A 7557-nucleotide genomic window follows, 5' to 3' on the forward strand; every position below is an offset into this window, starting at 1 on the left:
TTGGGAGGCAAGCTCTGGTGGTCGACCCCGTGGTTGGAGGCACTCGACTGACAAAAGTACTGATGGACGGTGGCAGTGGTCTGAACATCCTCTACGCTGAGACCTTGAAGGGGATGGGCATTCCGATGTCCAAGCTTAGCGAGAGCAATATGAGTTTTCATGGTGTTATTCCTGGAAAGAAAGCCGAATCACTCGGCCAGATCGCCCTCGACGTGGTTTTCGGTGACTCAAAGCATTACCGTAAGGAGAAGTTGACATTTGAAGTCGTGGATTTCCAGAGTGCCTATCATGCCATTTTGGGTAGGCTAGCCTATGCACGCTTTATGGCTCGACCATGTTATGTGTACCTCAAACTGAAGATGCCTGGCCCCAAAGGCGTGATCACGGTTACAGGCAATAGACAGAAGGCTGAGGAGTGTTTCCAGAAAGGCTCCGAGATCGCCGATGAACAAATGGCAGTAGTCGAACTCCAAGAATATCAGAAAAATGCAGATCCGAGTGATTTGCTCAAAGCCAAGAAACCTGCCACAGATTCTGCATTCCAATCGACTGGTGAGACGAAGCCAGTTCATGTTCACGGACGGATCCCAATGCTGTGCCGACCCATATATCAACAACACTCGACAGCAAATAGGAAGAAGCGCTCATCCAGTTCCTCCGTGAGAACTGGGACATCTTTGCATGGAAACCTTCAGACATGCCAGGTGTGCCCAGGGGACTGGCCGAGCACCGTTTGCGTGTCGACCCCAAAATAAAACCCGTCAAAGAACACCTTCGGCCGTCCGCCGTGCAGAAGAGGAAAGCAATCGGCGAAGAAGTGGCTCGACTGTTGGCAGCAGAGGTCATCCGTGAAATCTACCACTCTGAGTGGTTAGCCAATGTAGTCATGGTTCCTAAGAAGGATAATTCACTTCGTATGTGCATTGATTTCAAGCATATCAATCGGGCCTGCCCGAAAGATCACTTCCCTCTCCCTCGCGTCAATCAGATTGTTGACTCGACTGCGGGGTGTGAACGCTTGTCTTTCTTAGTGTAGGTGCATCTAGTGCCACCCCTAGTTGGTTTTGGAGTATTGACGACAAAGTTGGTTGAGGGGCTAATGCGTTTGTGAGAATTGCAGGATAACGCAGGTAGTGTCCCTCATTGATTCGGTTTACCTACCGGAGATGACCCCTAAAAATGTATGAAGACATTGAAGACAGTGGTGGTGTGTGAAGATATTCACACTGAAGTCTATGACATGAGAAGACATTGAGTGAAGACTATGGAGCGCGAAGACTGAGTCGTTTCGTTGTTTCCTTTTCTTCTTTATTGAGTCATAGGAACCACCGCACTGATAAGTGGGGTCCAAGTGAACTAACTCAGAGTGACTAAAGTGATGCTCAACCCAAATCCTATGTCTTCGAGTGAAGACAATGAGAGCAAATCTTATCCAGAGCTGGATGAGTCAGCTTTGCTTGTAGCCCAAGTAAAGTTGGCGTGTGTGTTTGAAATCTGATCGTTGGAACATGTGTCAGTTCCTTAGTGACCCATGGTCATTTCGGACATATCAGGTCAGGTTGCCTTGTGGCTATAAATAGCCCACCCCCTACACCATAAATTGGTGGCTACTCAGAGTTAGTTTACGGCTTTTGTCATTTTGAGAGCAACCCACTTTGAAGCCTTTGAGAGAGAAATCCTTGCGAGGACAAAGCCCAAACACCCAGAGCCAAAGAGTGTTAGGCATCACTAAAGTCTTTCTGTCTGTGTGACCTGAAGACTTATTACACTTGAGGACTGTGTATCCTCCAGCCGGTTAGGTGTCGCGTTCTGAGCATCCAAGAGTCATTGTGGATTGCCGGGTGAACGAAGTCTGTGAAGGTTCGGAAGTCTACCTTGAAGACTTACCAGAGTGATTGGGCGAGGACTAGGTGTCCTTAGCTCAAGGGGAATAAGGTGAAGACACAGTCTTCTGAGTTGAATCTCAGCCTCCCTAACCAGACATACAGTTGTCACAGCAACTCGAACTGGTCCAACAAATCCTGTGTCTTCAACAAGTGACTGGTTCTATCTCTTCCCTCTACCTTGAGTTTGTCTTCGTGAAGTCATTGCTTATCTGTCTTATCTGATTGACTTCATTGCTTGACTACTATTGTCGATTCGCTTCATACTATCTTCCATCCTAATCCTTACTACCTAGCTGCTATTAGTCTTCATACGTTATCACCATTGCATACTTGACTATGGTTTGCTTTGTGTAGTTTATCTTCCGCTCCATATCAATTAGGTCATTTATATTGTTTGTCTTCGAAACTACCATGTTTTGAAGACTTTGATAAAAATCGCCTATTCACCCCCCTCTAGTCGATAACTAGCACTTTCAATTGGTATCAGAGCAAGGTACTCCCTTGTTCTGTGTGATTCGGTTTAACCACCTGGAGTTTAGCTATGTCGACTGCAGGATTGAGGAATGTATCTTGCCCCACCTTTGACGGTCATGAATATCCTCGGTGGAAAGCCATGATGAAGAAGCGACTCATGGCTATGGACAGCGAACTGTGGACCGTCACCGAGATTGGTCTTACCGATCTATGCAAGATGGCGGAGGCTGATGACATTTGCAAGTACACTCTACTGAACCTCACAGCGAAGGATGTCATCTGCTCCTGCCTGTCCCGAAATCAGTTCAGGAACGTCATGCACCTCAATCACGCAAAGCTAATCTGGGACCGACTTTCTGAGGTCTATGAAAGTCATCTTAATCGTCATGATCCTTGGCTTGATGACTACAAGGAGTCTCTTAAAGAGATGACCTTTCCACCTGAATCGCCCTCATCTTCACCATGCCTCATGGCAGGGGGTGCTAAGGTAACTGAATGCTATCTCTCTGAAACTAGTGATGATGAATCAGGTGATGAATTTGGCCCCGGCTATGTCAAACTTGCTTCCCTTGCCACTAAACAACAAAGAGCTTTGGAAGAGATTCAAAACATGCTTAGTAAGAGCGATGATATGTTGGGCGAAGAAATGGATCAGTCAAAAGCTTTGGCTGAGAGTCTTCAGAGACTTCATTCCAAGTTTGACGCCCTTCAAGATCAACATAATGCTCTCTTGTCTGATCATGAGAAACTTTCTTCTGAATGTCTTCAAAGAAAGCAAGATCTTGAAAAGATAAGAGTGGATTATGAAGTTCTTCTGAAGAAGCACGATTCATTACTTGCTCAACAAATCAGACCCGCTCAGGATGAATTTGAACCACCATGTTTAAAATGCATTGAGCGTGATAACGTTGCCTCTGTTGCTGAATGTTCCACTGCTGCTACTATTGCTCTGTCTTCAACTACTGATGTGGTAACTAACCCCTCTTCTAAGGATACCACTGCTATTGTTGATGAAAATGCTAGGTTGAAGACATTGCTTGAAACAGGGATGTATAAAAGTCTGGAAGGGCATCAGACACTTTGTGATGTCCTCAAAAAGCAGATTCTAAACCGAAACTCTAGGAAAGAGGGTGTTGGGTTCGAGAGGAAAATGAATGCCGATGGTTCCTACTGGAAGCCTGAGCAGTATCCCAAAACCACATGGGTTGCTGCAAAGGAACCTTCAGTGGATCCATCCACTTTATCTGGCTTTACCTGTGCTAATCCTATTATCATTGATGAATCCTTTGATGCAAACTATAAACTGTTCAAAAATCAGAATGGTGAAGTGTTTGCCAGATATATTGGTACTAACTGCAGGAATGGACCACCAATGAAGAAGATATGGGTTCCCAAAAGCTGTCTTGAGAATCTTCCCGTGAATGTTGTCATGACACCACCAGGGAAGAAGACAAACCCCAGACCAAAGGCGTCACATGGTCCAACGGCTTCATACGGAAACAGGACTCACTAGAGTCACCCTAATGCCAATGTTTTACAGGGAAATCGTACTCCAACTTATGAATATGAGTGCGTGTCTTCAAACCGCTATCTTCATAGTACTAAGAACTTTTCTGCTTATTCATATGAGTATCATTCATCTCCTGCAAGGCTATTTGCTAGGGCTCCAAAGCCGAAATTTTCAGATGCTGCACTTAGACTCATTTCTTCTAAGCCACCCCTAAAGATGTGGGTGGTGAAGAAGAACTAACTCTCTTTTGCAGAACATGGTCTCCAGCCAGCAATCAAAGGCGTCCGATATAATTGCTGGGGACCTAAAACACAAAGGGACGCATGATAAAATGACTTACTATGTATTCCACATATGAATCGCTTACCTGTCATACTGTGTGCTAAATTTCATCTATGCTGTGATAATCCAAGTGTGCATCAACTGCTTATGCTTCACAACATACCTTGTGAAGCCTATCCTCCTAACTGCACTGTAGGGTATGACACCTCATGCTTCAGAATGGATTATGGACAGCGGATGCACTAATCATATGACTGGTGATCGAAGTCTTCTCATGGACTCAACCTTACGTCCATCCGACAAGAGTCAAATCACATTTGCTGACACTGGTAAAGGCAAGGTATTGGGTCTAGGTAGAGTTGCAATCTCAAAGGATCAACACATGGATAAAGTGATGCTTGTTGAATCCCTTGGATTCAACTTAATGTCTGTCTCAATGCTTTGTGACTTAAACATGATTGTGATATTTGGAAAATATCGTTGCCTTGCACTAATGGAATCTGACAAGTCTCTAGTCTTTGAAGGGTATAGGAAAGGTGATCTATACATGGTAGATTTCTCAGCAGGTCCACAGCTTGCCGTATGCCTTCTTGCAAAAGCTTCAGAATGCTAGCTTTGGCATCGAAGGCTAGGGCATGCTGGCATGAGGAACTTGCACACTCTCGTCAAGAAGAAGCATGTCGTAGGCATCGAAGGTGTCAAGTTCAAGAAAGATCATTTGTGTGGTGCTTGCGAAGCTGGAAAGATGATGAGGGCCAAGCACCCCTCGAAGACTATCATGACAACGTCTCAACCCTTCGAGCTGTTGCACATGGACTTATTTGGTCCTACTCACTACTCCACCCTCACAACAATGGCGTGTCTCTATGGCTACGTCATTGTTGATGACTACTCAAGATATACATGGGTGCACATAATTCTCTACAAGACTAAAGTACAAGATGTCTTCAGACGATTCGCCAATCGAGCAATGAACAATTATGGCGTCAAGATCAAGCATATCAGAAGTGATAACGGCACTAAATTCAAGAACACCGGCCTTGATCTTTATCTGGATACAATGGGAATCACTCATGAATTTTCTGCTCCATACACACCTCAGCAAAATGGCATTGTTGAGCGCAAGAACAGAACCCTCATTGAGATGGCCCGAACAATGCTCGACGAGTACAAGACACCAAGAAAGTTCTGACCTGAAGCTATTGATACTGCATGTCACATCATCAACCGTGTTTACATCCACAAGCTTCTGGGCAAAACATCCTATGAGCTCCTTACTGGCAAGAAGCCAAATGTCAGCTACTTCAGAGTTTTTGGTGCTAGGTGCTGGATCAAGGATCCCCATCACAAGTCAAAATTTGAACCCAAAGCTCACGAAGGCTTCATGCTCGGCTATGGAGGATTCGCACTCTTACAGAGTCTTCAACCTCTTCCACTACAAAATCGTTGAAACAATGGATGTGCGATTTGATGAAACCAATGGTTCACAACGGGAGCTCCTGCCAAGCACACTAGATGAAGCTCCTTCCAGTGAATCTATCAAGCTGAATAATGTTTGGGAACTTGTCAAGCGCCCTGACCCTCGCAAGCATAACATTATTGGCACTAAATGGATATATCGGAACAAGCAAGATGAGCATGGTCAAGTCATTAGAAACAAAGCACGTCCAGTGGCACAAGGATATACTCAAGTTGAAGGAATTGACTTTGATGAAACATTTGCTCCTGTGGCTAGGCTTGAAGCTATTCGCATACTGCTAGCCTATGCAAATCACCACAACATCCTGCTATATCAAATGGATGTGAAAAGTGCTTTCCTCAATGGCAAGATTGAAGAAGAAGTGTATGTTGCTCAACCACCTGGCTTTGAAGATCCAAAACATCCTGATATGGTGTACAAACTCAACAAAGCACTGTATGGCCTCAAACAAGCTCCTCGCGCTTGGTATGATACAATCAAAGACTTCCTGAAGAGCAAAGGCTTCAAACCAGGATCCCTAGATCCCACACTCTTCACGAAGACATATGATGGTGAACTGTTTGTGTGCCAAATATATGTGGATGACATAATCTTTGGCTGCACCAACCAGAAGTACAGTGATGAGTTTGGATACATGATGCAAGAGCAATATCAGATGTCCATGATGGGTGAGCTGAAGTTCTTCCTTGGTCTTCAAATTCGTCAGCAAAGAAATGGCATCTTCATATCTCAAGAAAAATATCTCAAAGACTGCCTGAAGAAGTTCGGAATGCAAGATTGCAAAGGTTACACGACGCCAATGCCAGCCAAACATCATCTTGGTCCCGACGATAATGGTAAAGAGTTCGATGAAAAGGTATACCGCTCCATGATTGGTTCTTTACTTTACCTATGTGCATCTAGGCCAGATATTATGCTTAGTGTTTGCATGTGTGCTCGATTCCAAGCGGCACCAAAGGAATCGCATCACTTAGCTGTGAAGCGAATTCTTAGATATTTGGCTTACACCCCAACACTCGGATTATGGTATCCAAAGGGCTCAAGGTTTGATCTGGTTGGATTCTCGGATGCTGATTATGCTGGTGACAAGGTGGATTGCAAGTCAACATCAGGAACATGTCACTTTCTGGGACGATCACTTGTCTGTTGGTCTTCAAAGAAGCAGAACTGTGTATCACTCTCAACTGCTGAATCTGAATACATTGCTGCTGGATCTTGTTGTGTTCAGCTTCTGTGGATGAAGCAAACTCTCAAGGACTATGGCATCAATCTGAAGCAAGTCCCTCTCTTCTGCGACAACGAAAGTGCCATCAAGATTGCCAACAATCCAGTTCAGCACTCGAAGACAAAGCACATTGAAATTCGTCATCATTTTCTCAGAGATCATGTCATGAAGAAGGATATTGACATCATTCATGTCAACACTGAAGAGCAACTGGCAGATATCTTCACAAAGCCCTTGGATGAGAAAAGGTTTTGCAAGTTACGGTGTGAGCTAAATATCTTGGAATCCTCAAATGTCCTGTGATCAGGCACACATCCTAACACTTATGCATGTTGATGACTTAGATGTGCAACACACGAAGTAAAGTATATCTTCAATCAATGAAGACTTACATTCTGAGTGTGAATACATTAACATGGAATTGACTTCGGAGCGCCACGATAATTGTGCGCCGTGTCTGGGTCTAATACTTCCTATACGGTGGGTAACGCCACCACCAAATTTCTTGGTTTGAAGTGTTTCACTCATGGCGTTATTGTTGAATATCTTCGCATATTGATTTGTCTTCAACTTTCAACTTATCTTCATGATTTACTTCACTATGTTGAGTTGATTGCTTTCTCATATATATATATATATATATATATATATATATATATATATATATATATATATATATATATATATATATATATGCCTA

This window comes from Triticum aestivum, chromosome 2B (genome assembly GCF_018294505.1).
Source record: "Triticum aestivum cultivar Chinese Spring chromosome 2B, IWGSC CS RefSeq v2.1, whole genome shotgun sequence".
NCBI lineage: Eukaryota > Viridiplantae > Streptophyta > Magnoliopsida > Poales > Poaceae > Triticum > Triticum aestivum.